Here is a 14,604-nt window from a genome sequence, read left to right on the forward strand (position 1 = left end):
ATTCATATAAAAATCACGATATATAAAGTAATGTGAAAAAGTTAGGACACCCTATAAAAGCTTGTGTATTTTTCTAACATTTTGGATATATAGATATTTAATCTCAATTTCAACAATACTGAGAGATTATAGGAATATAACTAAACAGTTAAAACTGAAGAAAAGACTTTTCAAGATCTTCTGTAAATGTAATTCTACAAAAATGCCTGTTCTAACTGAGGAAAAAGTTAGGACACCCTACCCCCTACTAGCTAGTGTTACTCCCTTTGGTTCAAATAACTGCAGGGAGACGCTTCTTGTAGCCATCTACCAGTCTCTGACATCGGTCTGAAGAAAGTTTGCCCCACTCCTCAAAGCAGAATTCTGTCAGCTGTGAGATGTTTGAGGGGTTTCTTGCATGTACGGCCCGTTTCAAATCACCCCACAGCATCTCAATGAAATTAAGATCTGGGCTTTGACTCAGCCATTCCAGGACTCTCCATTTTTTAGTTTCCAGCCAGTCCTTGGTGGATTTACTGGTATATTTTGGGTCATTGTCGTGGTGTATGGTCCAGTTCCGCTTCAGCTTTAATTTTCTTACAGATGGTCTCACATGCTTCTCAAGCACCCTCTGATACACAGTAGAATTCATGGTGGATTCTATGATTGGGAGCTGTCCAGATCCTGCTGCTGTAAAGCAGCCCCAAACCATGACACTTCCACCTCCATGCTTCATAGTTGGTATGAGATTCTTTTCCTGGAATGCTGTATTTAGTTTACGCCACACATCTGTTCTGGTATCCAAATAATTCAATTTTGGACTCATCTGTCCAAAGAACATTATTCAAGAAGTCCTGGTCTTTGTCTACATTCTCTCTGGCAAACTTCAGTCTGGCCTTGATGTTTCTCTTAGAGAGCAAAGGTTTCCTCCTTGCACACCTCCCATGCAAGTTAAACTTGTGCAGTCTCTTTCTGATTGTAGAGGCATGCACTTTCACATCAACAGTAGCCAGAGTCTGCTGTAGGTCCCGTGATGACATGTTAGGGTGTTTGGAGACCTCTATTAGCATCTTGCGGTCTGCTTTCGGGGTGAAATTGCTTGGATGACCAGACTAGGGCATGTTGTCAGTTGTTTCGAAAGCCCTTTACTTGTTGACTATTTTCCGGACAGTGGAATGGCTGATTTCAAAATCTTTTGGAATCTTTTTAAATCCCTTACCAGACTTATAAGCTGTTACAATTTTCTTTCTGAAGGCCCCAGACAGCTCTTTTGCTCTTATTCTGAATTTATTAACAACAAAGAAAACAGGACAAAAAGGCAAGACAAGAAATATAACAAGCGAAAAACATGAATATATAAAAACAAAACAAAAAACATTAAATATTTACAAACATTAATATAAAGAAATGGAAAAAAACATTAAATATATACAAACAATAATATTAAGAAATGGAAAAAAAACATTAAATATATACAAACATGAAATATATACAAACAATAATATTAAGAAATGGAAAAAAACATTAAATATATATAAACATTAATATTAAAAAATGGAAAACAATAAATGTACACAACATTAATATATACAAAAACACAAGAAGCGAGAGTGGAGGCATAGCGGCTCAGAAGCCGATTTCCACCCTATCCCCCACCAACGCACAAAGGAGCAAGACGTCCGGCCGCCGGAGATGGTGAAACGTCCCGGAACCCAGGCGCTGGTAGTCCGCCTCAAGGTAAAGTAACAGGCGATACCTGGCCCTACACAGTATCGAAAAGTACGACACTGGAGCCTGCTTGAAGACCAAGTTGTTCCGAGCAAGCCAGATGACGTACTTAAAGATGGTAGTTGTGTGCTGAAAGGTAAAGGCCAAGTGGCCAGGAACAGGGACAGGGTACAGGACGGTCTCAGCCGAGAGCAGCGTGACCCGGAAAAGGCCCGAAACCCTTTCCCAGATCTCCGCCGACGTCGGACAGAGAACCAACCTGTGCAAGACAGACTCCACCTGGGTGTGACACACGGGACACAACTCAGTTGTACATGAGTTCCACAGGTAGGTATGCCCCCCTCACCAGCAGGATGTTATGCACCACACGCCAGTTAAAAGCCTGGAGGTAGCGATCAACATGGTACAGTGCAACGCGGCCCCAAACAACGTCCCACGGTAGAGCAGGGTGGTATCGCTCCATCCTGTTGGTAGATGCGGGGACCAGCAGGCGGTACAGAGAACGGGAGTCCGTCGGCACATCGGCAGACACAATAAGACACTGCCATATCGCAGCAGCAACGTCGACGTACAAGGAAGGAGTGTCAAAAGACATAGGTGTCTGCAGGCTCATGGGAACACCAAAGAACCTGAGCCCAATGCCAACCTAGAATCTCATGATGTGGCAACAGAGGTGACCCTGACAGCAAAGAAAAGGCAGAAAAGAAGGACAGCAAAAGGCAACAGACAGAAGAAGGGAAAAACACTGGGTCCTGACACATGGGATGCCCAGACCACCCCAAGAGACGGCAGCGTCAAGGAGTGCCAAGACACTGCCTCAGGCTTGCCACCTCACAGGAAGGGATAGACATGGCGCTCGACGGCTCATGAAGTGCAGTCATCTAGAGGAAGGACTTCCTCCAGGTACCAGATCAAGGAAAGGATCCTCCTCCTCACCACCTCCGCCCTGTCAAACAGATTAAAAGGGCAGTAGCGGTAATCGTGCACGGTCGAACCAACACGCTGAACCACCCCCTCCCAAGTAGCCCCAGAACCCGCGAGAAAAGGAATCCCAATGCAGGTGATCAAGGAGGGGGCCAATCCAGACTAAACAAGAAGTTGGCAGACGAGGCCAATTTGCCAAAGCCACGTGCTCGAGACTTAGGAATATTTAACTGGGCGGCACTGGCCCGAGAGTAACGATGGACGATGGCCAGCGCTGAATCTAAGGATGTGAAGTTCTCAAGGAGCAGGTTCACATTATCTGCATGCGCAACATAAGTCACGCACGAACCCCAGGCAACTGGAGACCGAGTGGTACAGATGAGAGAGCAGACACTCGATAATCAACACATAAAGTGTTGGGGACAACGGGGAGCCCTAACGAATCCACTGTAAGATGGGAAAGGAAGACATCAGGTACCCATTAACCAAGAGTCTGCTCGAAGCAGTTGTATAGAGGGGTCACACATGCCAGATAAAAACCGGAGGGAGGCCACACCTCTCCAGAACGAACCACAGAAATCCATGGTGAACTCGATTGAAAGCTTTGCTCTGATCGGGGGACCCAAAGACCACAGGGATATCCCAATTCGTGATGTAATGCAACAGGTCCCTGAGAAGCACCAGATTTTGTTGGATATTTTGCCCCGCACGCCACAAGTCTGAGTGCAGTGCACCAAGGAAGGCATGATCGCATCCAAACGGGCACACAGGATCTTAGAAATGATCTTTGCATCCACATTCAGGAGAGAAATGGGGCGCCACGAGGAAAGAGCTTCAGAGTGACTGGGATCCTTACAGATAATGTAATTAGCCCATCCAGCATTCCCAGTGGTAGAGACCCTGCAGCCAGACATTTGTTAAAAAGTCGGACAAAGTCGGGTCCGACGACATGCCATACATGGCTGTAAAATTCCACTGGCCGCCCATCTGGCCCAGGACACTTACCAAGCGGCATGGACCAAATGACCGACCAACACTCACCCAAGGACAATGGTTTCACCAGATGATCGTGAAAGAAAGGATCGAGGGAGGGCAAAAACCGAGTAATGTCGTCCCACAACCCTTCGTCCACGGGTGAAGCCGAAAATAAACCGTGATAGTAGCCTAGACACGTGTCCAGAATGTCAGATGATGCTTGATCATTCTCCAACACCAGACTGGAGACGTGTCTGGTCTTAGCCATTTCTCGTGGCTTGCACAGTGGAACCCTGGTGACAGCTCTGGGATCGAGCGACTCGATCAGACTAGAGATGCTCCCCGCATAGAACAGTTTGGAATAGTCCAAATCTATTACTCAATAGTGTCTCAATGTTTGAGAGGACCCAGCGATCCGTCGGTTCGCCACAAAGCAAGGCAGCCAAGATGTCCTGCTTGCCCCACAAGGCCAGGCAGCGGACCAGCGAAAGCTGCATGCCAGCTTGCCTGGCGGCACAGACCTCCTTGAGACCCGCCCACCAAGACTCGGTGACAGACTCGACAGAACAGAGCCCCCAAACAAGGGCAAGCAAAGCATCTCCAACCCTATCCTCGGCAAGGAGGGAGACGTTGAGCCTCCACACACCGGGACATGGCGCATAGACATTAATAAAATCTTACGACTCCGAGCGGCAACATCAATGTACACCACCCACCCCTCAGCATCGTTATGCGACGCGAAAATGGTGCCATTAAAATGTGGGAGGAAGAGGATCCCCACTCCACGTGAACGTGTAGTGCCAAACGATCTGAAAGCATGAACAGGGTAAGGAGAAGAAAATGAAAAGTGGTCCATCCAAAAGGCATAATGGGTCTCCTGCAAAAAGACTGAGTCAACCACAAAGCGGTTGAACAGGGAGAATGCATACAATTGCTTAGCAACGCTGCGCATCCCCCCCCCCCGGATGTTAAATGTAAGGCAGGAAAAACCAAACAAGCAATCAGAGGGACGGACTCAGTGACACTGCTGCTTCGACAGATTTGACTGAGGCAGTGGGTCGTGCGGCCTCTTGAGACCACCCGACCCTGCCCCCGCTTTGCAGCAGCAGCCGACATCCGACCACTGCCGCTGCACAACAGGGACATTCGAAACGAGGTTTGGTAACAAAACGGGACTGCAAGGCCCCCGCACCTCCCCATTGTCCTCACTCAAGCCAGAAAGGCAGGGAAGACCGGGAAGTCCAAAAAACTGATAAACGAGCAAGGTGACGGTAGTTTGTCCAGCGTCAGGGTCTGCGCCTCGGGAGAGGGGGCCTGAACAACCATCAACCCTAGATTCAGTGCCGAGGGTCCCACAGAACCCCCAACTGCAGCATCACCAGCAGGGGAAGTTTGAGGCTCCAAGGAGTCCCCGACCACCCCCACAGACCCATCCCGAACAGGGAGGCAGGACTCTCCTTAGAGGGACCCTCCACAGAGGGACCTTCCCCAACACTTACAGCCCCCAACCCTCACACCATCCGACAGGGAGGTAAGAGCCTCCACGGAGGACGCCTCAGGGTTACTCAGGCCGTCCTGAACCCCCACAGGGGCCCGTCCAAACCCGGGCCCAAAGGATGGGCCAAAGCCTCCTTAAAGGCCCCCTACACCCGAACAGCACCCAAAGCGCCACCTACCTCCCCAGAGGACGCAGCCTCTTTACGGGACTGCGACACACCCTCCCCAGACGCCATAGCTGCCGAGACAGGCGATCCCTCGGGGACCCCACCCACAGCCGCCGCGGACGATGCGGGACGACGAACTGCCGTCCCTGCCTTCTTCGCCCGTGTTTTCTGGGCCGCGAAACTGTCGGTGGCCCCGCAGTCACTGAGGCATACGTCGCCACACGCCGCGGGCAACGCGAGGGTGTGTGGCCACCACTACAAATACTACAAGTGATTGAGCATGAGTCATTGACATGTCCATAAGACAGACATATCCTGCACCACGGGGTCTGGCATTGTGCCAAGATGTGGCCCTCGAGGCCACAGCAGCGACACAGCCGACGTATTCCCGGGTAATGACACATTACCCTCAACCAGTTCACCGAGATAAAGTTCGGAACTCTTCATGTTCAAACACACACGTTGGTTCCCAGTGCACACATTCGGGTGCAACTGGTGCGCCTATGTTTAAGTTTACAATCCCATACGCCGACAATACGTCCTTGTCGACGTCATGGGACAACTCGAAGGAAACCGACCGGAGGGTAATCCACTTTACGTTCTGTCGGGCCGGCTTCATAGGCACACGCTCGTCCATCAAGGTAAAGTCTCCCAGGTCCAGCAGGCGACGGGATAGAGCGGACGACGCCAGCGTCGCCAATGAACGGCCAGTGCCAAAATGTTGGAGGCTCTCGACAGGGCTACCCCCGACAGCAGCGTTCAAAGCGTCAATGACTGAGGAGGGTAGCGTGGGCGCGGGCACCATAATGCGGATGAACCGCGGCCGTGCAGAGTATGATCGGATGGCCGTAGCCATACCGACTTACACACACACACACTCACGAAAACTCGCACACAAACACTCCAACACAGCACGGAGGCGACACTCAAACAAGGATCACACAAGAAACGGAACACGGTACTGGACACGATACGAATGAAACGCCGGTACTAGCGAGCACAGTCCCAACGCCAAAGACGGTAAGGACCACTCCACACTCGACGGCCCGAAGACGGAGAACAACACAAAAGGCACAACAGCAGGAGGAGAAAAAAAATTACGCGGTGCGCACTCTCACCCTAACTGTTGTGAAGTGGCTGTTGGCTGTTATATGGAAATTTTCGTAATAGTTCAAGAGGTAGTTGAATTTTTATCATTGTTGGAGAAACAAAAAATTGTTATGTCAGCTGAGTGATACAGAATAAAAGGTAACCAGAGCGGCAGTAACTTAATGACCTTCTTGACTAACGTTTTATAAGGAAAGTGCATACACAACGGCAAAACTGAAAAATTTTGAATAGTTTCCATATTAAAACAGAAAGAAGCAAACTGCATATTGTTTCTATACATTACAATTATATCATGATTAGTCTGCAATACAATGAATGATGTCAGTTATCTCTAAGGTTTTCAAAGGTGCTAAATATTAGGTACCAATTTAACAGAATTGTTCTTATCAAAGACCATTTTTAAACAGCTCTTCACAGCTTGTTTGTTATAATGATTAATTAACAGTTATAATTACTATGAATTAAGTCTTATACTAGAAAAAATTAAGACCAGCGTTCTCTCTGACGAAGAATACAATTGAATAGGCATTGAAAAAGAAAATACGTCAGACTTTACCTCATTTAATCAAATTCTTTAACAATGTTATATCATGCAAAACCATTACGGAAACTGCCACACAAGAACCTGCAACCATCCAAAATTATTGTTTTAATTTTCAAACAAGAAAGACAAACTTGGCTTCAGTTGTGTTTAATGACCAAAAACGAGTGATTTGATCTAATTGGTCGTGTTTTAAGTTTTTATCAACTAGCTATAGACATTTTTGAAATAAATGTGAGCGTCACCCTCTTCCACCATAATCATCTGCTGATATCTGTGGATCTATTGCAGACCATATCAATCAACAACTGTGCTACAATCGAATGAAACATCTTCCAACGTTTCGAGTCTATGGTTCTTTCTATTGTTGCGTGAGGGATTCTCATAAATTGTTCAGGTGTACTTTCTAAAAGTTATGTATTTCTCCATATATATGTTTAATGAAATAGAATAAAAATATTTAAATTTTTTAAAACATTATTATCACTAATTTTAAATAAATAATTAAAACACACACACATCAAACGCTTCGTATCTTCAAGGAAAATAATCGGATAAGCTCTCTCTGTGTGATAAAATACGTAACTATTAATGCAGTTTTAAGATTATTAACAAAATATTTTTGTTTTTCAGAAGAGTACTGAAATGGAAATAGTTTAAAAAGGATGTTCTTCTAAAGTGTGGCATTTTTCAATAATACACATATGAATGTGTTTTCTAACAGATAATGAACAATTACTTTCATTTGTAAACGAGTTTGATGTAATTTTTAAACGTAAATTTTCTGTTTCTTCCACACTATTTACTGTAATAAGTAGGGCCTCAAGTATGTAACATAACATTTCTCACAAGTAAACTGCTCAAAAAAATTAAAGGAACATGGAATTCTTATATAATTTATCTCAGTGTTACAAATCTGATATTTTTTTTTTTTTAGGTAATTTGCTTCATTTCAGTTCCATCTGTATCCATTTTTTAATGTGTGATGAACGGTAAAACATGGAGAAATATTTTTTTTAAATGATCAATGCCACTAAAACTGATATCCCATATAAAACATTACTTTAAACAGTTTACTTTCGTTATGCAAGAAATGTTTGAAACATTCAATATATAGTGTGACCTCCACGGGTTGTGACACACCCCTGACACCGATGCGGCACACTTCGAATCAGTCTATCAGTGTTATCTTGGGGTATGGCAGCCCACTCGTCTACCAGGGCTTGTCGGAGTTCCTGTACATTCTGAGGAGGGTGCTGGCATTCACTAACACGCCTCAACAACATATCCCAACGATGTTCAATTGGATTTAAATCTGGAGACCTGGGGGGCCACTCAAAAGTCTCTATTCCTTCCACCTCAAGGAATTCCATACACAGTCTGGCGACGTGGGCTCACGCTTAACCTGCATGAGAATGAACCCATCGCCGACAGCACCGGCAAAATGCCATACAATGGGTTCCAGAATTTTGTTTCTATATCGTCGTGCGTTTGAAGCACCCCTGTCGAGTATGAGTAAGTCCGTGCGGCCACCCAAGCATATGCTTGCCCAGACCATTACAGAACCTCCTCCATAAGCGTCGACTTGCACAATGTTACAGGCAAAGAATCGCTCTTCTCGGCGTCTCCACACCCTCGCACATCCATCATCACGAGACAGTGAACCTACTTTCGTCTGTCCACAGCACGGTGGCCCATTGACGAAGTTCCCAGTCCAGATGCTGACTAGTAAACCCCAACCTGGCTGCACGATGTTGCACTGTCACAATAACGCCTCTTGCAGGCCGTCTGGCTCTAAGGCGTCCTTTGTGCAGACGATTGCGAACTGTGTGAGTCGACACACGGGTTCCAGTGAAATGCTGAAGGTCATTTCGCAATGATCGAGCCGTAGCTAACCTGTTCATCAGAGCGGTAGTCACGATGTAGCGATCCTCTCTGGCTGTTGTGCAGCGATGATGGCCTTTACCTGGTCCCCTCCCATAACAGTTCGTCTCCTGGTAGCGTCGCCAAAGTCGATTGATAACGCTTGGTGACACAGCGACGCGCTGTGCCACTCTCCTTTGGGTCTGGCCATTCTTAAGCATCTGGATCGTCCTGGTCACCTCGTTCTCTGTCAGATGGCGCCTGACTGCTTGGGTACACAAGATGAAGATACACACTGACAAAACGTGCCGCAAAAGATCCATGTTGTTGTTTGTCTTGAGAATATCACGTAACAGCCCTATATAGAGTACATTGAGTTGTATTCTCCTTGACTGATTTGCTTCAAACTTCACTCGCAAGCTTAAAAATTCACTTATAGACGAACAGATATGTTTTTCATATATAAATTTAGTTATGATAAAATATATTCTAAAATATGTACTGTTTCTTTAATTTTTTTAGTAGTATATCAATATTTGTTATTTTATTTAAAGGGAAAGATACATTTTTCAGAGTTCTTTGTTCTATTTCTCTGAACTAAGGTAATATATAAGTATTTGCACTGCTTTCATATTAATTATTAAATTTAGCTTTTCAAGTTGTATCCGAAATTAATTATAATTATTTTTTGATGTCGTTGATATTAATTTTAATTCGAAGACAATACTTAATTATAAAAGCAACATACCATTTTCTTTCCAAATAATAAGCAATTTAAGTTTTCAAACACAGACTATTTGGGATTCAAATAACATTTCATTTAAGCTTATACGCAGTAAATTTGGACTTTTAAATGATAGACTAATTAGCTTATAATATAATTAGAACACAGAACCGTTCTTGAATATGAAGTAAGCTTCCACCAGACGTTACTAGTTGTCGTGTAGAATTCAAATGTAAGTGCTGTTCATTTCACCACAGTTTGGGTTCACGTACTAGCTTTGTCGTTAGGTTACTTTGTTTATTTGTCTTAAATTTTGCGAGAAACTACACGGTGCTATCTGCGCTAGCCGTCCCTAATCTAGCTGTGTAAAACTAAAGGGAAGGACCCTTGTCATCATCACCCACCGCTGACTCTTGAGCTACTTTTTTATGAACGAGTAAATGGATTGACCCTCACATTATAAAGCTCCCACAGCTAAATAGGATAGCATGTTTGATGTGACAGAAATTCGGATCAGGATGTCGAACGCACTAACCACCTAGCCAAGCCGGGTCACTTCGTCAAGAAGTGGTATAGGGGCCAAACGCTAAACTTATAGAGTTGAAATGATTCAGAAAATCGTATTATAATGTTTTCTAGAAAAATGTAACGTATTGAAAATACGTAGATAAAAGATCAGTTACTGTGTTAATGTGTTTTAGAATAAACAGTATAAATAAATGTTTATTTTCCTTCTAAGCACTAGAAGTAATATTAGAATCACTTACAAAGACTCAAACTGCCCAAAATACGTTATGTTATTAATAACTCAGGGTTGATGACTAGTTAACAAAGACTGCTTATAGTCAGTGTAGAAAAAAATCTAAATATTTATAAAGTATGTGTAAGATAACTAACTTAGGTTTTCTTAAAGACTGTCCTCATGCTTTCACCAAACATCCTTCCTTAAAAACAGTTTTCCTAAATACTCATTTCCATGTTACAATTTTTTCTAAGTATATCTTTGTAGTATGTAAATACAGAGTTTTAGCACATTAAGTTCAAAACAATTTTGTAACCTTGCCACGTCATTATAGTTTATTAGATACTTAGTTTTCATTGTTGCAAAGATAAGACAATTTTGTGATCCATTTGTTCTAGGAGTACTGCAGTTTACCTGGATGAAGACTAAATTTTGATTTCATCAACTTGGATCTAGTTATTGAGAAAGTGAGAAATGATATGTGTTTTCAATTTCTCCAAAATATTCCTATTTTTTGCACTTTGTAAGATATACTCCAAGAGATATCTCCATATCTGAAAATTTTGTGACAAAGAGCCAAACTGATCTTAGAATGAGATAAAAAAGCTTTTGATGGACTTCCATAAATCTTTTGAGTATTTTAGAGTGCTCTCAGTTACTTTGACAAGCATTCTAGATCTTTACATGTGCCATTTACAAAGCTGAGGGACCTGGCATGGCCAGGTGGGTTAAGGCGTTCGAGTTGTAATCTGAGGGACGTGAGTACGAATCCCCGTCGCACCAAACATGCTCGCTCTTTCAGCCGTGGGGACGTTATAATTTGACAGTCAATCCCACTATTTGTTGGTAAAAGAGTAGCTCAAGAGTTGGCGGTGGGTGGTGATGACTAGCTGCCTTCCCTCTAGTCTTACACTGCTAAATTAGGGATGGCTAGCGCAAATAGCCCTCGAGTAGCTTTGCGCGAAATTAAAAAACAAAACAAAGCTGATTGAAAGGAATTCAGGTACATCAATATTTGATGATTATAATAGCCATTCTCGTGCATATCAGCCAACACCAAGGACGTTGATAGAAATTCGCCAAGAACGGTAACCAAAAAGTATAGCCTATAAATGAACCATAACATTTGTAACCAAATATTCTTGTAATCCCATAATAAAATGGCTTCTTAGTGCCACTAAAAGATTAGCTAGAGTAAGCAGATAATGTTCAATACCCAAGTTCCGTGCCTTCAACCATGAGTTGTCTTATAAGAAGGGGAGAAATGTTGAAAAAATGCACAAACTTTGTTTTCTGGCTAAACTGTAAGTCTGTGTGCTTACGACGTTAAAAAATAGAGTTTTGATACTTGTGATGGTTGAAGCATAGATAGCCCATTTTTGCGCTTAACAACAACTAAACGAATAAACGTTCCAAGTTTTAATCAAAATATATAAAATACTTATCTATATTAAAGATGTGTACTGGTGTGAATTATCTGCACCAGCTTTTAATAAAATGACACATTTTTGTATTCTAATACTCCTTTTTATTGATACTTATGTTTCCGATAAGTACTTGTAATGTAACTGAACATGAAAGCACATTATGCTAATATAATTATAGATTAACAGTGTATCTCAGAACGGTTGGTATGGGTATTAACACTATTATTGATAAGCAGAGAACAGGTTTCGACCTTCCTGGGTCATCTTCAGGTTAACAAAAAGAGAGTTTGTAACTGACTGTTGCCGTACACTTGTATTAGGGACGAGAGTATAAACGGGTACAGGATTGTTTGGGCGATGTTTGGGGATGTTAGGCTATTGATTAATATAGGTATAAAGATGTTTCTTTATATTGGTTTAATTTTTGTTATAATTGTTGTATAAATAGGCTTTTTTGATTTTGTGTTTATTTATATTTGCTTCCCCACCGTATAACGTCCACTTTACAACGAATTATTAGTTGCAAGCCAGAGCTGATCCTTTTGTATGCACTTTTATATGAGAACACGCAACCAATTTACTAATAAAAAAGCGATTGTCACATAAAAATAAGTGATTTGAATAATTTATAACACTCCATCATAATGATTAATAAAGATACTCATCCATTTTATCCTACTGAAATGAAGTAAAAATATACTAATTGTCATTGTGAAAATATTAATAGACCTATATTATCATCTTAGCATGATAAACTTCCGAGTATAAATTGACTAATATGTTAATAAAATAATATATTCACATACCACAATACACAGTTGCCAATGCGACTGTGGTCAAATAATAATGCGCAAATAATACTGAGTCAGACCAGCAGAGAAAATATTAAAGGTTACTAAAATAAATTTCAATGATCATAGAAATATGAGGGAGTTCCATTCTGTAAAACAAACATCATGCAGGTTTTGTTTTAATCGAAATCGGGGGACATGGTTAGTGTTGAGATGTTAAATGGTGGAATAATTCGTCAATCAGAGAATGTCAGATCAATGTCAAGAGCAACTGTCAGAAAAAAAAAGAGGGTATATTGAAGATCTCCGTAGACTCCGTATAGTCGGGGAAAAATGTAAGGTACATCAGCACGTGTCTGAAATGGGTTATATAAGTTCTGCTTTTCCATTCAGTCTGTTTTCGAGTAGATGATGGAGTTCCCATTATGTATTTCGCCATAGGGACAGTTTCTTATATGTGTAAGTGATATGTTGATGTTTCGTTGCACTTCAATCTGAAGTTGGAAACTTAAGCATCGTGTTACAACACTTCCAATCTATAGAATTGGAAGTGAGGCTGGAGGAATATTCTTTCATGTAAATATGTGGTGTTTCTTGGATATTTAATAAAAAGTATGGATAGAAGGCCTATGTGTGAAATGAATATGTGCAGTGATATACTGGCCTGAATCTATGAATAACAAGGGTATGTGTAGCTTCTTTGGCTTTGTTTTATATTATAGACACTCTGTGGACAGTTTCTATACCACATACCAAAGATCATGGATTGGTGAGCATAGCATGAAAATAAATAACCTCTGGAAATTGTTTGAACAATTTATGGAAGGACTACTGTCTCTACAACTCATCGAACCACGACACCAAATCTAGGTTGACGTTGTTAGTTATGAAAGTTCTGGTATTCAAGATTCTCCAGGAAGTACACGATAAATGAAACAAAGAATACTAGAGAGTACATCATACAACAGACTGCCCACAATAATGATTTTATTGGGCATCTAGCTGTAGAGACAGAGATGTAGAATAATGGTGTAAATGTTGCAGTGCTTAGGTGATCCAGAACACGAAATATACAAATTAGGAAATACTCAAGCAGTTAAAATTAGCTTCTCTTTTACAGATAATAGTTTTGGAAATTCTCAACCCCTCCCTAAAATTTACCGTGTAACCATTGCATCTTAGTCAATCTCACTTAATAAATTATTTCATTAAGTGGAATATACACGTATATTCCAGCTGACATGCTTACAAACAGTAACTGACAGAGAATGACTTGTTTCGTAATACTAATGGAGATCCATACTGCTCAAAGAGCAAACTTAAGCGGACTGTTGTTTTCAAAGTTGTGTGAATTATTGAGTATGGTATTTCATTTTTGGGTCATCATTCTTAGTCTGATTATGTAGCTACATATATGTAAAAAATTGTAACCTGCATGTTTTGTATGTTTATAAACGCATATCAAAGTGACTGAATCACTTTTCATGTATAATGAAGGTATACAATGCAACAAATCAGTTGTATAATGGCTATTTTATGAACAATTTGAAGTTCAGATGAGAAGTTATTTTTGTGGTAGATTTCATTTCAGACCACAATCAGCAGAATGCCTATATGAACGTATGAAATCGATATGATCGACATTAGGTGATATATAAATTCAGTTATTAACACTTGAGGAAGACAACTGATGAACATAAAAGTACATATGAACTGAGGAGTCCAGATATGACTCTGGTATACTTTAGTTATGTATAAATCACTTGGATTAGGCTAGACTAGGCCTTATATTGTGCTTCAGCGATTCAGTTTTTCAAGCTACAAAACTCAGAGGTCGTGTAGTGTGTGAAAACGCAGAAACTACGTTGATAACTTAAAATTTTATATTGTTAACGAACTTATAAAACATGGTAAGTTTCTACAGTTAGGACATTCGTGTGATCTACAGTCTGAGCAACTCTGAAATAAATAGCTGAAGAATACGTTATTAGGTGGGATATCTAAGCAAAATATCTGTTAATAATCTTACAATCGAGTTGGAAACTTAATTTAAACACATCTGAAAATCAAGTTTATTGACGGTGAAGTTTCTCCTACTACTCAGAAGTGTTTGTACCATTCCTTCTTAGTTGACTA

Source organism: Tachypleus tridentatus, chromosome 1, assembly GCF_004210375.1.
Source record: "Tachypleus tridentatus isolate NWPU-2018 chromosome 1, ASM421037v1, whole genome shotgun sequence".
In the NCBI taxonomy this organism is placed as follows: Eukaryota; Metazoa; Arthropoda; class Merostomata; order Xiphosura; family Limulidae; genus Tachypleus; species Tachypleus tridentatus.